The sequence below is a fragment of the Hipposideros armiger genome, unplaced genomic scaffold (genome assembly GCF_001890085.2).
Source record: "Hipposideros armiger isolate ML-2016 unplaced genomic scaffold, ASM189008v1 scaffold_608, whole genome shotgun sequence".
Taxonomy (NCBI): domain Eukaryota; kingdom Metazoa; phylum Chordata; class Mammalia; order Chiroptera; family Hipposideridae; genus Hipposideros; species Hipposideros armiger.
In genome coordinates, this window is record NW_017731958.1 from 536,441 (window position 1) to 559,841 (window position 23,401).

General features: G+C 37.3%; 1 pseudogene; it reads left to right on the plus strand.

The window, feature by feature from the left end:
• Positions 1-275: 275 nt before the first annotated feature.
• Positions 276-5,614, plus strand: LOC109371993 (vasculin pseudogene; annotated as a pseudogene).
• The last annotated feature ends 17,787 nt before the right edge of the window (positions 5,615-23,401 follow it).

Sequence of the window (23,401 nt, forward strand, 5' to 3'; positions counted from 1 at the left end):
AAAAAAAAAAAAAAATATATATATATATATATATATATATATATATATATTACAGTAAAAGACACATTGCCATTAATCCCCCTCAAAATTCTTTCCCTTGCTTCAAACACACTTATCCCATCATTCTTGCCACTTTCTGAAGCAGGTCTGGAAATCCTCTTTTGTGAGTGCCTTGAGTTGCACTGTCCTGCAACACGGTAATGTTTTTATTTGACAGAAATTGCTGTACCAGAAGTGTTGTGTGACACGGAGCCTTTCTGTTGTGATCACAAACTATGGCAAATGCTGCTGCCGAGTGCCATCCAACCGAAAGGCAGGGTCTTCAACACAGGAAGCAGCGCATTGAACGTTAGTGTGTCACAGGTTTCAACTTGCTCAGTGCAGTCAGTTGGGTGTGAGTTACGGTTGAGAGGTGTGTTTTAAAGTGTGCCATAAATCATCCTCCATAATGACAAAGCTCTGTGTCACACATCACTTCTGGTACGGCAATTTCTGTCAAATAAAAACATTACAGTGTGTCCTCATCCACCTTATTCACCGGGTCTGACACTGTGAGACTTCTGGTTGTTCCCCAAAGTCAAAATGATTCAGGACATTGAGGCAGCCACGACAGTGCAACTAAAGACACTCCCGAAAGAGGACTTGCAGAACTGCTTCAGAAAGTGGCAAGAACGATGGGATAAGTGTGTTCGAAGTTAGGGGAAGTATTTTGAGAGGGATTAATGGCAATGTGTCTTTAACTGTAATAATTTTTTTTAATTTAAACATTCATCGTATTGTTTGATCACTCCTCATATTCAGTGGAATGTCTTTTCATTTTGCTGATGGTCTCCTTTGCTGTGAAAAAAACTTTTTAATTTTATATAGTTTCATTTATTTTTTTTCTTTTGTTTTCGTTGCCCAAGAACATATCTCAGTAAAAAAAAATTACTGAGGGTAATGTCTGAGAGTTTACTGCCTATATTTTCTTTTAGGAGTTTTATGGTTTTAGGTCTTACATTTATGTGTTTAATCCATTTTGAGTTTATGCTTATATATGGAGGAAGAAGGTGATTCAGTTTCATTTTTTTATATGTATCTGTCCAGTTTTCCCAGCACCATTTATTGAATAGGCTGTTTTTACCCCAGTGTAAATTCTTGCTTCCTTTGTCATAGATTAAATGACCAGATAGGCATGGATTTCTTTCTGGGCTCATTATTCTTTCCATTGATTGAAGTATCTGTTTTTATGCCAATGTCATGCTGTTTTGATTGCTATGGCCTTGTAGTATAATTTGATAACCGCTAGCATGATACCTTCAGCTTTGTTCTTCTTTCTCAAGATAGCTGTGGCTCTTTGGGTCTTTAATGGATCTATATGAATTTTATGATTATTTTTTCCAGTTCTGTGAAAAATGTTGTTTGTATTTTGGTAAGGATTGCATTAAATCTATAGATTGTTTTGGGTAATATGGACATTTTAAATATGTTAATTCTCCCTATAAATGAGCATTGTATATGTTTTCACTTATTTTTATCCTCTTTAATTTCTCTCTTCAATGTCATATAATTTTCCAAGTACATGTCTTTACTTCCTTGGTTAAATTTATTCCTAAGTATTTTTTATGCAATTGTAAGTAGGATTATTTTATTATTTCTCTTTCTGATAGTTCATTATAGATATATAAAAATGCAACTAATCTCTGAATATTAATTTTGTATCCTGCCACTTTACTGAACACTTTTTTCAATTCTAATAGTTTTTTGATGTAACGTTTGGGGTTTCTATATATAGTATCATGCCATCTGCAAAAAATGACAGTTTTACTTCTTCCTTTATAATCTGAATGCCTTTTATTTCTTTTTCTTGTCTGGTTGCTGTGGCTAGGACTTCCAGTACTATGTTGAATAAAAGTGGTGAAAGTGGATATCCTTGTCTTGTTCCTGATCTTAATGGGAATGCATTAAGTGGGTTTGTCATATATGGCCTTTATTATGTTGAAATATGTTCCTTCTATTCTCACTTTGCTAAGACTTTTTATCACAAATTGATGCTGGATTTTGTCAAACACTTTTTCTGCATCTATTCATATGGCCAAATGACTTTTATTTTTCATTTTGTTTATGTGGTGTAGCACGTAGATATTGAACCAACTTTGCATACTATGAATGAATCTCACTTGATCGTTCATCTATGTTCATCAGGGACATCAACCTATAATTTTCTTTTTTTGTAGTGTCTTTGTCTGGTTTTGAAATCAGGATAATCATGGCCTCATAGAATAAGCTTGGGAACCTCCCCTTCTCTTTAATTTTTTTAATAGTTTGAGAAGAATAAGTGTTAATTCTTTTTTTAATGTTTGGTAAAATTCATCCATGAAGCCATCTGGTCCAGGACTTTTGTTTGTTGAGAGCCTGTTGATACTGATTTATTTTCATTAGTAGCAATCAGTTGGTTCAGATTTTCTGTTTCTTCTTGATTCAATCTAGGAAGGTTGTATGCTTCTAGGAATTTATCCATTTCTTCCAGATTGTTCATCTTGTTGGTACATAATTGCTTGTAGTAGTTTCTTAAAATTGTTTGTACTGTGTGGTATCCATTGTCATTTCTCCTCTTTCCTTTCTGATTTTATTTATTTGGGTCCTCTCTGTTGTGTTCTTGATGGGTCTGGTTATTGGTTTATCAATTTTGTTTATCTGCTGAAAGAACAAACTCTTGTTTTCACTGAACTTTTACTCGTATATTGTTTTCTTTTAGCCTCCATTTCATTTATTTCCACTCTGCTCTTTATTATTTCCTTTCTTCTACTCAATATGGGCTTTGTTGCTGTTCTTTTTCCAGTTCCCTTAGGTGTAAAGTTAGATTATTTTATTAGAGATTTTTCTTGTCTCTTGAAGTAGGACTGTGTTGTTAAGAATTTTCTTCTTAGGTTGCTTTCACTGTGTTCCATAGGCTTTTGGGTCATTGTGTTTTCATTTTTGTTTCTCTCAAGGTATCTTTGAATTTATTTCTTGATGTCATTGTTAACCCTTTCATTGTTTAGTAGCATGTTATTTACCCTGCATGTGTTTGTGTGTTTTTCAGTTTTGTTTTTTTTAACTGATTTCTAGCTTCATACCATTGTGGTCAGAGAAAACACTTGATATAATTCCAAAGGAAACAAAATTTTAAAGAAAAACTAGAAAACACAAAACTTTCAGAAAAAAAATCTAACACCTTTCTATGTAGTCCTGTTGGATTTTGTACTTGCTATGAGGTGTTGAGGTCTGTTTTCAGTGAGTCAGAGAGACTTCACCCAAAATGGCACAGCATAATTTTGATCTTGCCTAGGTTAGTTTTTATTTCTCTTCCAGAAAGTCATCATTTAATTTTGAGAAGCATTATGAAAACTTCTCATGGGCAGAAAATTCTTATGATGCAAATCACAGATAACAAAATGTTTCAGATGCCTTTGACTCCAGTATTGGTCATCCTAATGGAGACACCACTATAAGGTAAGAAATGCTGAATGGTGTACACAAGGAATTAATGGTGTTAGAAATATAAATGATCAAAATGGACTGTCTTAATTTGCTTGGGATGCCATAACAAAACACCATGGATTGGTGGCTTAACAGACATTTATTTCTCACAGTTTTGGAGTCTCAGAAATCCAAAGTCAAGGTGCCAGGATGGTCAGGTTCCTAGTGAGAGCTCTCTTCTTGCTTCCTAGATGGCTGCCTTCTTGCTGTATCCTCACATGGGAGAGAGAGAGAGAGAGAGAGAGAGAGAGAGAGAGAGAGAGAGAGAGAGAGGGAGCAAGCTCTCTGGTCTCTTCTTATAAGAGCAATAGTGCCATCCTGAGGACCCCACCCTCATGACCTCACCTAAACATAATTACCTCTCAAAGGTTTTGCCTCCAAATACAGTTAAAACACTTGAACATCATAGGTGTTTCAGTGCTAACCCCTATACAGTCAATAATCCATGTATAACTTTTGACTCCCCCAAAACTTAACTACCAAGACTCTACTTAACCAAAAGCTTTAAAAATAACATAGTCAATTGACACATATTTTGCATGTTATATGTATTATATACTATATTCTTACAATAAAGTAAGCTAGAGAAGAGTGTTATCATAAGGAAGAGAAAATACATTTACAGTATTTATTTTTTTTAAATCCACATATAAGTGGACTCATGAAGTTCAAACCCATGTTCAAGGGGCATCACATTGGGGATGAGGGTTTCAACATAAGAATTTGGGGAGGACAAAAACATTCAGTCAATAATGGATACTGTAATGTAAGTTCCTGTCCTTGTAGCAGTACTTTGCATTCTGGGGGGAAAAATAATAATAAGGACTCCATAGAAATGTCCTGGTGGAGAGTGAAGGGAGACAAGAATATAAATAGTTTGAGGCTGAAGACCATATCTTTAACTTCTGAATAAGAGAGATAACTAAATCAGAATCAGTCTTTAGCTGCAGGTATTTGGGACCTACACGCTAAAACACACAAATACCCAACCAAAAAAAATTTCCCAAGCCTCTTTCTTAGAATAAACTCCAAAACCTATATCTAGAGTACTAAGAATGGTGGTCATTGAGGAAGATTATATAAAAGACTGGCAGAAATTGGGATTCCCAGGAGTAGAAAAGTTTTAGTCACAGCCAGTTAAGAACAGGATTGGTCAAATACTGTAAGGGCTTAGAGCCTACATGCACTGCTTCTCCTGCAAAAGCTCACCATTGAAAAGCCAAATTAAAGACACTAAAGTTAGGGCCTCTTTCATTCATGAGTCCACCTACAATATTGGCAATTTTAATACTTTCAAATCAACTGCCAAGAATGTTAGTGCAAAAAATCTAGTAAAAGAATGTAATCACTCAAATTCTTCACTTGTTGACAGCATTCATCAACAGCCGCATCTACCCAAACTAACTTGAATGGGCACTGATGAAAAAAATGTATATTCTTGAAAACATCCAAAAGGGACAGGGTGGGGCCGGCCGAGTAGCGCGTTGGTTAAGAGCTGGCTTGGGACACCAGAGGGCCCCGGTTCGGATCCCACATATGAGGGCCAGTGACACTGCCCTCTACAGCTAAGATGCTGAACAACAGCTCAACCTGGAGCTGGGCTGCTGTGAGTCGCTGGCGACGGCATAGGCTGCAGCCCCTGCTGCAGTGGGTTGCCGTGGGCTACCATGTGTAGCCAGCAGCCAGCGTGAGCGGCCAGCAGCTGCTGTGAGCAGCCATCCAAAAGCCAGTGACTGATCTTTCTCGCCCAGGAAGAGCGCAATGATGGTGCCAACTTGGGCCAGTGAAGCAACGTCCTCCACAACTAGACTGAAGAACAAAAGGACAGCAACTTGTCTGTTCCCCTTCCCCCAATTCCCCAGCGCTGTTCCCATCCCCCAATTCCCCAATAAAAATCTTAAAAAAAAAAAAAAGGGACAGGGTGGAAGAGGAAAGTAAAGATGGAAGTCAGGTTTATCCTGACTTTGCATGATAACAATAATATTCTCCAAAAAGGGATATCAATCAAAACTTTAATGAAAATTATGTTCCTTGAGACAATGGCAATGCTGCTGTGATTTCCCAAGAAATCATACAGTCTTCAAACTTCCCATAAACTGATGTGAATATATAGAAGACATTTGGAACAGTGCCTGGTATACAAAAGAATCTCATTAAAGTTAAGTATCATGGAAGGTAGTAGGAAGTATGGCTGCCATCAACTCTCTTACAATTAATGTAGACTGTACTTTGCATCAGTCATAGCTCAGTATTTGGGCATGTTTGCTAGTTATTCACAGGTACCAGGGTCAGGACTAAGTTCTGGAACCTACAGTATGGTTATAAGATATGAGATAAGCATTCAAAATTATAACGTACATGCCAAATAATAAAAAAGTTAAACTGTATGGTACAAGCCAATTGCTAGTCAAATTTGAGAAAAGGAAATCAAAGAAGCCTGGAATTCAGGACTCCTTGGAGAATGTGGAAATGACTCCAAAGGAAGAATTCTTTTTTTGAAGGTAGAATGGGTATAAGAATAGGCATTTAATTTGAAAAATATAAATAACATGCTCAGACATTTTTAGAGACATCTTATTTTTTTAACCTGTATATTGTTTCCTTTTTAACCCCTTTTGAACAATAAAATCAGATTAATTTAATGCAAGTGCTCAGTGATACAGAAATGTAAACTTTTTTTTTTTTTTTTACCAATAATTGGTTTAGAAAACAAATTGTTAACATCATTCCTGTATATTCTGGATTTCTATAACTAACTCAATGTGAATTGGATTTGGGGGTTTTGTAAATTATAGAATGTTCCAAATCTTAGAAAAGCATGGAAAGATGGACAAGACTTCTTAGGTCACTCAGGCGAATTACTACCATGTGTCATACCTCGCAGCAAATGTATCATTGCTCTCTGTGGTCTGACCTCAACAAAACTAGTCTACAAAATAGAGTTTCTTAAAAACCAAAAATCTAAACATGCATCATGGCCCTGTTACCTTTTCTGTAATGGGACAGGTGCATCCTTGTTTATTTCACAGAGTGCCAGGAAAAGGAGATGGTAGACAGAGCCAGCATGCCTTCCCTGGGCTTCTGCAAGAGTGTTCATCACTGGCTGAACCCCAGGGATCTGGAACTGGGATGCGAGTGAGCAGAAGGAGAGCAATATAAACGGAAGATTAGAACCATGAGTAAAACAAACAAACAAAAAAGAGCCGCAGATGATAGGAGAAAATACATTTGGGTTCTCTCTTAATTTTCCTTTCTTTCTGAAAATGTTAAGGAATCTTGATAGGAATTGTTTATTAACAAAAAAAATCACCATATATTAAGAAATTAAACATGATGCTGATAAAATATAAAACTTTGTTAAATCTATGAACAATGTTAAAACATGTATTATTTTCTATTTAAAAGATGAAATGATCATGCAATCAAAAGTGGTGTGTCGGGGGAGAGGCTGTGACATTGATCTCATTGATCTTAGATGAGATTTTGCCTGGTATCCTGTCTTCCACTCTGCTGGTTATGTGATTGCAGCCTCTACTTACTCATGTGTGAAATGGGGATGATAACATTGTTACCCATCTCACATGCTGTTGAAGGATGTCAATAGGTTGAATATGGATCGCCCCAAAAGGTATGTCCAAGCCCTAACTCCCAATACTTCTCAATGTGACCTTATTTGAAAATAGCATTTTTGCAGATAGAATTAAGAATCTCAAGATGAGATCATTAAATCCAATGGCAAGTATACTTACAAGAAACAGAAATGGAAGACACAGAGACACAGAAGGGAAGGCCATGGGAAGACTAAGGCAGAGAATGGAGTTATGCCAAGAAGTGCGAACAATTGTCCTCAGTCACCAGAAGCTGGAAAAGAAACAGGTAACAGATTCTCCCTCAGAGCCTTCAAAAGGAACCAACCTTGCCAAGATTTTCATTTAAGAATTTTGGCCTACAGAACTGTGAGAGAACAAATTTTTGTTGTTTGAATCCACCTAATTTGTGGTGATTTGTTAAAACAGCCCTAGTAAACTAATAGACTCAAGTGAAATACTATACATGAAAGTGGGCATAACAACTGCTAATAGCAGTCACTTTATTTTGTACTCAAATTTATTTTAATCTCTTTTGAAAGAGTTGTAAATATTTTTGGAGTACAACAATAGACTGTGTGCCTTTGCCTGAGGGAGACATCTTCCACTGCCTCTTATAAACAGACAGTGCAACCATTTCAAGTACATTGTTAAAATATTTTAGTTGCAAGCAACAGAATCAACTCAGGCAAACAAAAAAGTAAAAAACAAAACAAAAAAACAAAAACAAAAAAAACCCCACAACAACTAAATAAGAGGCAGGAGTACTGAAGAGGACACAAGAGCTATCTCTGAGACTCAGAGGAAGAATTGAACAATTAGGATTCAGATTCACTTAGAAGGTGTTTCTGGATTTTCACCACCAAATCAGAAGGTATGTGATTCTTTATCTTGGACTGAAATATATTGTTTCTGCACTATTTCCCTTCTAGAAAAACTGAGAATCGAAGTCCAAAGTTTCAATCTTTAGGGAAAAGAATCTCAATTGTCAGTGTTAAAAGAATGCAAAGCTTTCCTGAAAAATAAATTGACATTTACAGATAGAGGTTTGTAACTCTTTCATTAGCTTTTAAATAGATCAAGAAGCAACCCCTTCATCCCAAAGCCTTAAAAATGAACCGCCGGTTTGTGTTCTTTTTCCTTTCCTTTTCTTTTGGGAAGGGAAGCATGGTTTGAATGTTTAGACTTCTTTGAATGAAAATGAAACCATGACTTCTGAATTCTAAGACCTAGCCTAACTGGCTGATGTCTTAGGGAGTACATCTCTTAGATAAACTACTTAACTTAAACTCCTGTTTGAGGAAATTGTGACATTTGAATCATTTTGAAATGTAGCCAGAAACAGAATATTTTTCAACAATACATTCTATTTGCCTTTGGCAATTAGCTCTCTGTTCCATTTAGAATTCTTACTAAGAGAAGAGTTAGTGCAACTGGTAGTTTTCCTGCTCTAGAGATTTAAGTGAAAATAAAACTTAGATCACAAGTGAAATTAATGTGATGGATTCCCTCAAACTAAAGCTAAACCCAGCAATCTTTATTTGGAAAACTTTGACCTATGGAGGAATGAAAAGGTTAAGCTTACAAATATTTTTCAGGTAGGGAAATAAGACATTCATTGGAAACCCAAAATACATATGAAAAAGGGGAGAAAAAAATCCATTTTACAAGGTTTTGAAAAAAATTTTAATACATGAGCTTCTAATACCATGCAAATGGATTTCTACAATGACCTAGAGTTAGAACCATTAGTGTTTAAATTTTAACAACCACAAATGAATAGGCATGTAGACATACACAGAAACAAAATGACTTCTGTTCTCTAGATGCTTTTGTCATAAATTAGCACAACACATCCTTCACATATAATCATCTTCCTTTGCCCAGTTCCTAACACACAGCTATAGTTTATAAATGGGAATGATACCATCTATTAACTGATATTTTCTTCAGTTTCAAGTGACAGAGACTCAGTTCAAACTGGTCTAAGTGTTTTCCCTCTTCCAGCATAACTTTATATTGGCTTCATTTTTATGAAGACTCTCCACATGAAGGCCAAGATGGCTCCCAGATACTCCAAGTTTACCGTAATTTCAGGAGAGAGTGCCTCCTTCCTGGTAGCGCTAGAAAAAATAGCAAGAGGAGAAATGATTCTGATAAACGAGTAGCTCAAGCTAGAGAAATGGATACTGTGCCAATCCCTGGAGCGGTAGATGACATAAGCCCCATGAAGAAGGGTGTTCTTTTTTTTTTTTAAACAATTTGGCCTTTTTTTTTTTAAGATTTTTATTGGGGAATTGGGGGAAGGGGAACAGACAAGTTGCTGTCCTTTTGTTCTTCAGTCTAGTTGTGGAGGATGTTGCTTCACTGGCCCAAGTTGGCACCATCATTGTGCTCTTCCTGGGTGAGGCAGATCAGTCGCCAGCCTCTGGACGGCCACTCACAGCAGCTGCTGGCCGCTCACACTGGCTGCTGGCTACATACGGTAGCCCATGGCAACCCACTGCCACAGGGGCTGCAGCCTACGCCATCGCCAGCGACTCACGGCAGTCCAGCTCCAGGTCCAGCTATGTTCAGCATCTTAGCTGTAGAGGGCAGTGTCACTGGCCCTCATATGTGGGATCCGAACCGGGGCCCTCTGGCGTCCCAAGCCAGCTCTTAACCAACGCGCCACTCAGCTGGCCCAAGAAGGGTGTTCTTGAAAGGAAAAGAGGAACTTTCATCCGGGGAAAAGGCAGAGATAACATAGTAACTTAGAAGCACTGTCCAAAGGGATACAGGAAGGGAGCAGTCACTAAAACCAAAAAGCACAGGCCTATAGAGAAACCACCTTGAGAGGAGCAAAGATCTACAGTGAGGCAAAAAAATGACCCTAAAGTGACCTCATAAGAAGACAGCCTTGGAAATTAACACTCTCTCCTTCCAATCTCCTTCCAGGACTCCCCATTGACTAAAGTCGACCAGGAGCCAGAGGACATGGGACCCCATTGATGTCAGCCTTCAAAGTCAGGCCCCAGGGCAGACAACAGAGTGGGTAAGGGCAGAAAATGCATCTGGAAAGGCAATAGAAAGTATGCAGCACACTGAGCAAGCAGAATGAATGTATATTATATAGCACAATCCCTGGATGCTCATCCATTCATTCAACAAACATTAGTTGAGTCCTTCTGTGTACAAGACACATTTTCCAAGTAAGGAAAATACAAAAATGAATGAGCCACAATCCCTGTCCACAGTAAAAAAAAATGGGGGGAGTGTGATACATTTTTTTAAGCGCAGTGAATACATTATAACTCCAAGAATTTGATTCTGAGCAGATTATCTTTTTTTATAGTTCAAATTTATTGGGGTGACAATGGTTAATAAATTACCCAGGTTTCAAGTGTACAAGTCTATAATAGATCATCTATATATTGCATTGTGTGTTCACCGCCCAGAGTCAGTTCTCCTTCCATCACCATATATTTGACCCCCTTTACCTTCTTCTACCATTCCCTCTGCCCTCTTACCCTCTAGTAACCACTAAACTATTGTCTTTTTCTATGAGTTTTTGTTTCTTTATTTGTTTTTCTTGTTCTTTTGTTGCTTTCAGGTTTATATTCAATATATGAGTGAACTAAAGTGTCCTTCAATAGATGATTGGATAAAGAAGGTGTGGTATATATACAGAATGGAATACTTGCTCTGCTATAAGAAAAGATGAAATACTGCCAGTTGCAACAACATGGATGGATCTTGAAATTATTATGCTAAGTGAAATAAGTCAGATGAAACAAGTCAAGAACCATATGACTTTACTCATTTGAAGCAGATTTTCAATGAAATTTTGTAATGTTTTTTCCTTAGATTATGATCAACAAATGTTTTTCCATACACAAAATTATCTAATATTCACATAATGGAGACCATAAATAATTGCAGACCCATACCTCTTGTTTTGTTGTTCTTGCTGATTTTTAGAGCAATCAAGTGTTCTCTAGCTCTAACAAAAGGCACATGTACACAGTACAGAAGAAGCACAGAGAAAAGGACTATTTTCAACAGTGCATTAAGGGAAGGAGTTACTGGGGAGACTGGCATAGAGAAAGGAACCCTTCAATTGAATCTTTACAGATAAGTAAACAAATAAGCAGGAAAGTCAGGAGAGAGAGGGAGGAGTGACATTCTACACAGAGAGAACATTATACAGAAAGGCATAAAGTTACAATATAGTAGATTAAATCCAATATAACTAGAAATTGTGCGGGCTACTAGAATCAGTATTTGATAAATAAGAAAGCCAGAAAATGTTACTGTGTGTGTGTGTGTGACTTTTTTTAAATATGAGAACCAATAATGTGCCTTACATTTCTTTTCTATACCCCCATATACTTCAGGGTTGTGAGTAATAGTCCTTAATAAAAAAAATTTTTTTAAGTTAGATTAAATTTGTGTTTTATTTTCTTCATCAATAAATAGTCTTTATTGGGTGATTTTTAATAAAATTCCAATTAATATTATTTTAAAGAAAATACCAAGTAGAGGTTTAAGAAGAATAAGAATTATGTATGTTTTAAGGATAATTTTAGAAGTCACTTGTCAACTAGACAATAAATCTTTCTAAAATAAAACTATTGTACTATAACATTGAAATAATAACATTCATGAGGAGTTATTTCCAAATAAAGGAAGTCATACCAAAAATCTGAAGATTCATAGCGACGTAACTTTTTTTGTTTGGGTTTTGGTTTTTTTTCTTTTAAGTCTTCGAAGAAATTTAAAAGAATAATTTCCACAAGGAGAGATGGGTCATAAAAAATTCAATACTCTAAGAAAGTGTTTGAGAAAGAGTTGCATGGGGAGGTGTTTAGAGAAAATGAATTTGAGATGTTTTCATAACAGTTGCCATAAAGGTGAGATATAATATTAATTGCTGAAATGCATAGAATCTTACCATGTGCCGGGCACAATTCTAAGGACTTCCATATATTAACATTTTTAGTCACTATAACAGCTATGAGAGGTACAAGTAAATTAGACAGAGGGTTTAAATCACAACTCACAAGTATACGAAAAGAGAGATGAGCAAAGCAGGATCCAAGAAGTTACTACTTTGGTGTTAAAGACTTCGTTAAATATTTAAATAGTCTTATTATTATTATTATAATTTTCCTGTGAAAGGGTGTTTCTTGCAATGCTATTGAAAGTGAGCCACACGATGGCTGTTGCACATAAATCAGTGGTGCTCAAATGCTGATGTCTATCAGAAACACCAGACAACTTGGCAAAAATCCAGAGGTCGGAGCCCCATCTACATAAACAAACTGGGTCTTTCCAAGCCTTCATTAGCAATCCCAGTGATTCTGAGTCACACAAAAGTTTGAGAACCACTGGGCTACATAATATTTGCTGTTGTCACTCACACGACTTGCCTGTTACCCGAGATTGTTACAGGAAGTTCTGGTCAACCTTCTATTGTCTGAAGGATAAAGCTCAAGCTCCTTTGGGGACACTGGGCTTCTCATGGTCCAGGCCGGCCTAAGCATCCAGTCTCACTCTCCACATTTCCCAGTTCACACGTTCGCCGCTAGCTCACACAAACACATACTGCGGCCTCAGTTATTATATTACTGTTCCCCCAATTTCACCCATGGTATCGGATCTTTGCTTTGCAAATACGATTCCCTCATCCTGGAAAGTCTTTTCCCCACTTCTCTGCCTAGAAAATTGTATTCATCTTTCAAGACCCACCTAAAAAGTCCATCCCTCTTTCTTAAACATTTTTTTTTCGCTTTCTTGTACTCCTACTTTATTCTCCCCTATAATTCTAGTGTGTAGGCATAGATGGTGTTCAGAAAATGCTTATTGGTATATTGGATGAAAAAAACAAGTACTATAAACTTTCTAATATATTCTGCCCCAGTTCTTATTTGCACGCTGTGCTTCAAAGAGCTGATCCAAAAGCAAAGAAAAAGTCAATTTCTCCAATAAGTGTTATTTATAATTTTAAAATGTTGAAATTAATCCATATGCCCAAGGATAGGGATATGGCTAAAACATACACACATAGAAAAAGACTATATAGAGTTATTAAAAAATTTAGGAGATTAATAGGTAGAGCACAGGGGATGTTTAGGGCAGTAAAACTATTCTGTGTAATACTACAGTGATGGATACATGTCATTGAATAGTTGGCAAAACCCACAAAATGAACAACACCAAGAGTGAACTCTATTGTAAACTATGACCTGTGTGTGATAATGATGTGTTGCTGTTGGTTTATCAGTTTTAACAAATGTGCCGCTCTGGTGTGGGGTGTTGATGGTGGAGGAGGCTGTGAGGGTGTCGGGGCAGGGAGTATATGAGAACTCTCTGTACCTTCTACTCAATTTTGCTGTGAACCTAAAACTGCTCTAAAAAATAAAGTCTATTTTTTTTAAATAAATAACTAAAAATTTCAAATATATCCACATGTTGGAAGTATGTGTATAAATAACACCATTAGACTTTATGAAATGCAAAATGGTACATACAATGTAATTCATATATTGCATATGGTTACATAGATATTAAATTAATGTAAAACAAGGAAAATACAGTACAATTTCATGTTTTACACTTCTCTTTACAGTTGTTGAATTTCACAGGAGGAAGGAAAATGAAAGGAAAAAAGGTGGAAAGAGGGAAGATGGGAAACCAATTAGGCCAATTTTCTATATGTGAGAAATTCAAAATTCTAAGAACCACTTTTCCAGGGAGCAGTTCTCAATCTCCCTTCCATTGTTCTTATGATGATAGGTTTGAAATAAACTTTTTGAGAATGTCAGATTATTTTTGTTCATAAAGACTTCTGTGGTTCGGGCCTAACTTTAAAAAGTCAACTTTGTCAAGCGAAGAAATATAAACTTCAGCATTCATTTCAATCTGCTTACCTCATAGAAAGCACCCATTATCCATTATATGAATACAAGCAAAGAAAATAGTTATAGGCTAGATTGAGTTGACTCTAAAAATGAAATTGCAAAATTCCCAATCTGCTCTGTAGGCCTTCAATCCTGCTTATGCAACAATTCTACACACACAGCAGATTTTCAGGATGCTCAGAGGCTATTAGCAGAAATGTTACTAACTTGTGTTAAATCTGTTTTAAAGATGCAAAAAGCAAACAGTCTGACATTGTAAAGGTGAATCTTATCAAAGTTCAAACTACAGATAAAATGAACATTAGAAACTGGGTAAATGGATATTTTAGATCTTAATTTTCATTAACACATCATATCAGTATAAGTCATTTTTCATTTTTGGTTTATTTTTTCTCAAAAATAATTCTTATCTGATAAGTAGCATTTTTTTAATTAACTATATGCCTCAAAAACCTATATACTGGGTTGTCAGAAAAGTCATGATGCCGTTTTGCAACAAAAAACATAGAAAAAATATGTCATGACTTTCCCGACAACCCAATAATATACGGTAGCGAGAGAATCCATAGGTAGACTTATTCCCGTTTCCCTTTCCTACTTGGAAAGAACAGAAGAAACTATAATACTTCACAGAGAAATAGTAATATAAATGTGCACACATTTTAGGACATATATAAGAAGTGACTATATACTTCTAACCAGTTGAGAGTCACCAGAGTGTAAAATCATTTCTGTGCAGTACAGAATTGAGGTAGAACAACAGGGGTTAGCATTCGCACTGACTTTTAGTATCAGGATTTCTAAACTAGCCATTTGCTTCAAAACACAGACTGACTAACAGATTGTTGAGCTTTCATTGTGTCTGTCTACAATATTCTGGCCAACTATCTTGCTGACACAGCTGTCCCTCCTGGGGCAAGGGGATGGAGCAGATGACCTCCCTACATGGGCTTTCTTCACCCCCAGTTTTTCAAGCAAGCTAACATAATGAGAGAAAATGATGGAAAGTCAAGATTGAAACTTTAATAAAATATGTTAGCTCATAAAAATGTAAGTCAAAACCATCTAACTCAAAATATTTTAAAAATGAAAAACTTTAAATTAGGAATATAAAATTGAAGTGTTTATTCACAGAAAACCAATCACATTGCTTCTTATACTACTCATAGTTGAAAAGACACAATCATTCAGGTTATCTGTTCGGGGACATGTGCAAAATAATGACTTCAAATGTCTGGTCTTAGGAATAGACCCTGGAAGCAGCTGCCTTAAATGATGCCATCTGGGACACTACTGCGTGGTCCATGCTTAGCTCTTTGCCTCCTTTCAGAACCCATACCACTTAGCCCAAATCTTCCCCAGTTAGTCCTTCCACCATAGATAACATGTTCATGCAACATGTTGCTATTGTGTTGATTACCTACAATGTGCCAGGAATGTGCAAAGTATTGGTAATTCAAAATGGATAGGACATGCTGCCTTCCTGAAGCTGCTTCAAGTGTGGTGGGAACAGATAAGTAAATACTTAGTTCAGTGTGTAAAACATCTGATTCAAATGTGCAAAGACTCTTGATAGAGAAAAGTACAGGGCTCTCTGCAACAGAAATCATATCTAACTGACCCAGCACAGTGTCAGAAAAGAATGTAGGTTGGGTATTTACAATGAAACCAGAACAAGAAAGGAAATTCTTGTAGAAGCAGCAGGAAGCAAAAACAAAGACTGGCAGGAGAAAGCTGGTGCTCAGGGAGCCACCTTTGTGACTGAACTAAAGCTTAGGTCATGGAAATTCTGAACTGCCCTTCTCCTAAGATGGTAGTGGGAGCTTAAGGCCCCCTGGAGGCCTCTGCTCAAACACAGAGCAACAAGCAAAGGAAAGAAAGCCAGGGTACCTTTGGTTTTAGTCCTCTCTGATAACTCACCAACATGCACAGTCCATGGATTGTCTGACATTTTCTGCAGAACTCAGGAGGGCTCTTAACACTAGAAGGTTACATGAGGAGAGCCAGGAACCTGCAGCCCCAGAAAGCACCAGGGATTGAGTCACAGTAACATGAGACAGAGCCTCAGTGCCATGCTGGGATGGAGTGTTGGCAGCACAGTAGGACCCCTGGACATTCAGATGGCAGCACAGTAGGACCCCTGCTGGCCATGGAGAGCAAGTCAGCATGAAAAGCAACAGACCCTATGGCCAATGGGTCTTAGCTGGTCTCTGAGAGCACAACAATAATCAATCAGCAAAGTGAAAATAAATATTACATTATGAAATAAAGACAAAAAGGACAGAGGCACTTTGGGTAATTTTATCTTCTGTCTCTTTTCCTCCTTCTGCCTTCTCCTCTTACAGAGAGAGAGAGAGAGAAAGAGAGAGAGAGAGAGAAAGAGAGAGAGAGAGAGAGAGAGAGAGAGAGAGAGAGAGAGAGAGAGAGAGAAAATACAGCCTATTTGGAAATAATGCATAATAATCACTCCAACAAATAGCAGGTAAAACATTTTTATGTCCAGGAAATTCCCAGTTAGATGAGGATTTGAGGACTCAAAGAATGAAGCCAGATGTGTTCATTGCTTGTGTCTTTTAGCATCACCTGTACCCTTTTGCTACATTTCCTTCTTTTCTCCTTTCTCCCTAATTGTGGCCCAAACCAACTTTTCCCTTTTCTTTCCTCAATACAAAGAAAAGATGGAAAGGATTCAAAGAAAGGAGCACACAAATAAACACTGCCATTCACAACAACATGGATGGATCTTGAGAGTGTCATGCTAAATGAAATAAGTCAGACAGAAAGGACAAGAACCACGTGATTTCACTCATATGTGGAATATAAAACAAAAAGCAACAAAGGAAAAAACTCATAGACACAGACAACAGTAGGATGGTTAACAGAGGGGAAGGAGGGTGGGGGGAAAATAAATAGGGAAAAGGGGGTCAAATATATGGTGACAGGAGGACACTAGACTCTCGGGGGTGAGCACACAATAGAACATACAGATGATGCATTATAAAGTTGCACACCTAAAACTTATATAATGCTATTAACCAATATTAGACCAATAGTTTTGTTGTTTTTTTAAGATGAAAAGAAAGTAGAGGGTAAGGGGAGGGAAGTGGTAAAGGGGATTAAATATATGGTGATGGAAGGAGAACTGCCTCTGGGTGGTGAACACACAATGTGCTATATAGATGATATATTACAGAATTGTACACCTGAAATCTATGTAACTTTACTAACTATTGTCACCCCAATAAACTTTAATTTAAAAAAATAAAAGACGGAAAGAAAATGTAGAGATCTATGAAGACAATCTGGGTGGCCAGGAGCACAGACAGAGAGGAAAGGTTGAAAGAGGAAGAAGAAGGATGAGCAGAAAGAGGAAGGTGATGCATCATGGTTTGTCTTTAAATATTTTAAGATTTTTTTTAAAAAGAGAGAGAGAAAAAAATGAGAAATTAAATAAGGGCATATTGCACTAGTCAAAAAAATCTCACCTCTCCTCATTATGCCTAAGTCTAAATTCAAAGAAATCACAATCCCTTGTGGGATCAACACTGAATATCCTTCAATCCTAAAGTAAGACTGAGAAATGAGGATGGGGTGTAAATCCCTTTCGTATATTAATCCTGAACAAAGACTTGCATTTCCTGATTCACTAAATTTAAGTCTGTGAAGTTAGCCAGGCATGGTCTGAATTTTTTTTTATTTCTTAAAATGTTCTAAGGGGCCTCTTAACTATAGTTTCCATAGGAAAGGGAGCGTTGGCAGCACAATCACCCTCTCATCTGATCACTGTTAATGTTGTGACACCTCTCTAGGCTACAAGAGGGATCCCTGTCTTCTCCCTGGCTCATCCTATCAGACTCACACTGCACTTGAGCAGATACTAAGGAGTCCAAGGTCTTTCTGCAAGGACCTTTCTCCCTGACCCACCCCCATGCACCTCAGGGATCAAGATGCAATCTGCTTTGATAACTAAAGTTTCTTTTGTGCTTAACTACATGCCAGGCGCTCATCTAAGTAAATTACATATATTACCTCATTTAATCCTCATCACTGCTCCTTGAGGTAGATTACAATATTTATCCCTCTCCTATGAAGAGGATTCAAGTAGCTTGCCCAAGGTCACTCAGCTAGTGATTGGAGGAGCCAAGATAGGATCTCTAGCAACCTATCTCCATAGTCTGCTCCCAGCTTCTAAACTCTACTGCCTGTGTCTGCCCACCTGCAAGAACCAGTTTGTGTGATGGAAACACAACAAGAGGCATAATGGAAATTAAACCTGATCAGAATTCAACTGACAATAAATCAAAGTTGATATAATGTGAAATTTTTTCCCAAAGATTTAAGAGGATAGAATCTTATTTTCTGAGAGACTTGAAAATAGCCTTGCCCAAAAAGAAACTAGACTGTGAGCACAGTGTAGTAAACCCTTGCTGTTACCCACCACAGCCAGCCAAGTCCTTGCGTGTGCACGAACACAGGTACACATGCAATTTGTTTATATTCCCTTACTTGATTCATTGCTAACAGATTTCTTTAGAGTTTACCTCTTTTGTAACTCCATCCATCCCCTTCACTTCAATCCTAGTGCCTTATCCTCTCTCATGAGTTTCTGCTACAGTTTATACTCTGCCACAATTTCTAAATTCCCACAGGTTATCTATCTTCCACCCTGAGGCTAGAGCAATAAACAATATACAAATTCCAGACTGGTACCGTCATTATAACCTCCTGAGAGGAAGTAGGTATTCAACAAGTGGTTGCTGCCTTTCACATACAAAGTACATGAATTTCATCCATTAAAATGCCAACTGTCCTGTATAAGGTCAATTTTACAAATCTAAATATTCAAATATTATCTTTCATGCATCTGCCATTTTTGGTAAGGAGCTACTGAAGGATGACCGCCAACAAAACAAGGGAGAGATTCAAGAAAACAAAAGATGTGGCATATAAGAAATAGTGGATCCAGAACAAAGAATGACAAAGGAAGGCACTGGAATTTTAGCTATGCACCAAAGCATACAGAACAACCAGTTCAGACTGAAACAGAAAGGAAAGGATGAGAGGATGGAGGTCTGCAGGGAGAAAGCAAAAGAAATTGATAGATTTTTAAATGTATATGAGTGTCTAAAAAATATTATCAATAAGCAAGAAAAAATTAATGATAGACAATACATAGAGAAAAAAAACCAAAAAGACAATTTTAGCTATGTGAAAACAAGTTATTTGTAATCATGTCTCAGTAGTGAAAAATATTATACATGGCTATTAAACACTTGATAAGTGGCTAGTCGGAATTGAAATGCATTGTAATTGTAAAATAGACTTTGGATTTTGAAGTTTTAGTATAAAAAAGAATGTATGATATTTCAATAATTTTATATTTATATTGCTTACCCTATTAATATTAACTTAGCAGGTTTTTTTTTTACTTTTGTAATGTGGCTGCTAGAACATATTTAATTATATTTGTTGTTCACATTATATTTCTATTGAACAGTGTTGCATCAGATGATTGTCAGTAGCATGAATTTGTCTTCCTCTCCTGTTACCAGTGAGAGAACTTTGAGTGTGAGGACTGCACATAAGAAACCAGGTTTCCTCAGAAGTAGGGAATTATAATAGCTATTGTATTCAAAGTGATCAACAATCCTGGGGCCGGCCAAGTGGCTCAGTTGGTTAAGGGCTCGAGCTCTGAGCAACAGCGTCGCCGGTTCGGTTCCCACATGGGCCAGTGAGCTGTACCCAAGCTGAGCTGCCACTGAGCTGCCAACAGGTGGCAGGATGGCTCAGCTGGTGAGAGCACATGCTCCTGTATAAGGTAAATTTTACAACAACAAGGTTACCGGTTCAACTCCCACATGGCATGGTGGGCAGCATGCCCCCACAACTAAGATTGAACACAGCGCCTTGAGCTGAGCAGCCACGAGCTGCTGCTGGGTGGCCGGATAGCAACTGGACTTGGAGCTGAGCTAGCTGCACCCTCCATAACTAAGATTGAAGGAGAACAACTTGCTGTTCCCCTTCCCCAATTCCCCCAACACTGCTCTCCTTCACCAATTCCCCAATAAAAAAAAATCTTTAAAAAATAATACTAAATAAAATAAAATTGAAAAAGAAAACGCCAAAAAAATAATCCCAATTGCTGCCCAGTTCCACAATCCAAACAAAACAGATTTTAACACCATTTCTAAGGACAACTGCCACTGTCATTTCATGTTTAGCCATCTTAAACTTTTTTCTCCCTCAGGAAGGTATGTGTCAGCACACGTTTCACAACTTGATGGTGATATTTAAATGGTTGCACCGAATTAGTTAAAACCCAGTAAAGCCCAAAGCCCAATGAAACTGCCAACTGGCAACGTGAAGATTCAGAAGACCTCTGGGTGACTAGCTGACAAAGGCTGCCATTGAATACTGAATCAAATAAAGGATTTAGCCTATCTATTGCTTCTGTCAAACTTAAGTCTGTAGGCTCATTGTAATCTATACCTAAAAGTGGCAAGATTTTAAAAACCTGGTTACTATATTGTAATAAATCTTCACTGGCTTCAGTTAAAAAGGAAAAAAAGGTAGATAATCTTCATTCCCACAGCTGTAATACTTCTATTTTCACCGTTTTCTGGAAAGCATCTTTTTTACCTTTCATTCTTGTGCAACAACGAAATTTAAATTCCAGTCTTCATAATTCTTTGGAAACAAGCAAATTCTTGTGATCTTCAACGTTTGGCAAAAGAGAAGAAAAGGCAGTAAAAACAATAATTTCTGTTATCAATCTAGACCCATAAAAAAAATCTTCTCAACATATTTAATGCAGCAGAAAGAATCTCTTCAGATACACTGGTAGGGAGGTAATATTTGACTTTTGGTGGGTCTCCCATTTCCGGGCCTCTCTCAGTAATTACTTATTATCAATAATTACAATTATTGATAATAATTAATAATAATATTTTTGGATCCTTGAATGCATGCCAGTTCCCTCCACCTCAAGGCCTTTCTTATTTTTTTTTTTAAGATTGTATTGGGGAATTGGGGGAGGGGAACAGCATTCTCAAGGCCTTTCCTTGAGGGCTGTTTCCCCACTCAACCCAACCTTCACTTGTAATTGCTTTCAGCTTTCTGCTTTATATCATTTACTCAGGAGAAAGTTTCCGTGGGTGTCCTCACCTCCTCAGGACCACTCAAACAAGGCTAGCTCCCTTATTACATGCTCTCATAAGCTTGTCATACTGTGTATTCAATAACTAACTTGAAATGTCTGCGTCTCCACCTAAACTAGAAGTCCCATGAGCATAACTACCATGCCTCTCCTGGTGAACTCCTGTTTCCAGCACCCAACATAGTGCCTGGCTGATGGTCAATGCTCAATCCAAATTCCGTCTGTCCCTATACCTGTCAGAGGTGTGATGCCATCGTGGGAGAGGTTGGAAACATAGGTACACCTGAATAATAAATTACTACATGGAAAAAAGCAAATATTCCATTTGATTCCTACCCTGGGATATGGGACAATTTGCCACATCACTATCATTGTTAATAAAAGATTCCTAATCAAACTCAGATAAGGATAATAACCATATTATCACTGGCTGAGCAGTACCAAAATTTTTATTTATTATTAAGTTTGCAAATAAAATGTATTCATAATTGCAAATATAGCCGGACTGTAGCGTCACTACAAATATAGCCAGACTGGGTAAATTTCCATCAAGAAATTGACTTTAAAAGTTTCAGTCTTATTCTTATGGTTGTTTGATCATCTCTAACTTATAAACCCATTTTCTATCATTACTCTGGCATCCAGAGCTAGGATGTTCCCCTCAGTCACTACTAATGGCAAACTAATAGCAAAATGGAAGTTCAAGGAATGAATCAACCAATTAAGTGTTAAATAACTTTCTAATTATTTTCAAACTCAAATATTGCAATCTTTCAGAATACAATCAACCAAGAGGAAGGAAAATGTTGAATAAATAAACAAAGCGAATTCATTATAATGAATGATTGGAAAAGAAAACAAGTATCTCTCAGCCTGGAAAAATAATGGTGATAACTAAAATCAACCTATTTCATTATTTAATGTATTCCATTATAAGTTAGTTATGTGTTACATTTACTTCTAAATATAATAAAACTTATCTTTCTTGAATTTGAAATATACTCTCTTATAAAAAAAATCCCAACTAATTAACTAGTCTATGGAGCTTATCATTAACTTCTTCCTTAAAATTCCCTCACTTAACATCTCTCTAGTAAAAATACTCAGGAGCATAAAACTTTTCATTTAAAATGTTACCCTGTTGCCTTACAGCCTCATCCTCAACTGCCCCCACATACCAGCCCCTGGCCTAACAAGGTCACAAGGGAGTGTCTCGGAAAACTGAGACCCAGTGGAATGATATCGGCAAAGCTTCCTCAAGGGAGTGTCCTGGAAAACTGGGACCCGGCGGTATGATGTTAGTTATCCCCCTTAGTTCATGGCCGCAGCTGCAGCTACACCATCCTGGGGGTTGTGTGTGTAGGAGTACAAAGGCACAGCATGTGTTGGAGTACAATGGGGCTGGTTGATGGAAACTTGCCTTAAGGCACTTATCGCATGGACTTTAGAAGGAAAGTTTCTTTATTCTTTTGAAGTTTCTCAATAAAAGCTACACATTGGCCCAATTCAGGACTCAATTCAAGAGAGAGAGAGAGAGAGCTGCAGTCCTCTGGCCTCGTGTCTTAACTCTATCTTTGTCTCTTGTGTTTCTTTAACCCTCCACCATCCCCTCTGACTCCTCACTGCCCGTGCTGTGTGGGACGCAGCATTACCCCACTTAACTTTATTATTTAATCAAAATCAAATATGTGTATTTATAGCTTATTGACTCTCTGATTATTAGGCATCCTCTGATCACCCTCCTCATGAATCTCTTTTCTGGCCCCTCATTCTGCTCCTTTCTCTCTAGCTACAATAACTTCTTCTCAGTTTCTTAAATATGTCATATTCCTTCCTACCTTGGGGTGTTTGCCCTGTGCTACAATGTTTTTCCTCTGCTCTATGCCTCATTATTTCTTACTCTTTCTTGAGTTCAAGTTTAACTCAAGTGTCACTTTGTTAAGGAAGCCATCTGTGCTCTTCAGCTAAATCATTGTCCTGGGTTTTACCCTCTCAAGATCCACTAGCATTCGACAAAGTACACAGAACTGTAACTTTTAAAATAATTATTGATGGTTATTTAGCATCTATCTCACAAGAATAACTAATTAAAATTACTAATTAAGAATCACTCAATTAAGATGTCCTCCATTCCCCTGGTGTTGCTTATTCACCCTTGATTTTGTGGAGAGAAGGTGTGAGGAGTGAAGCCTAAATCGGAACAGTTTCCAGATGAAATGTTTAACTTGTTTGTATAATGCTCTATAAAATGAAAT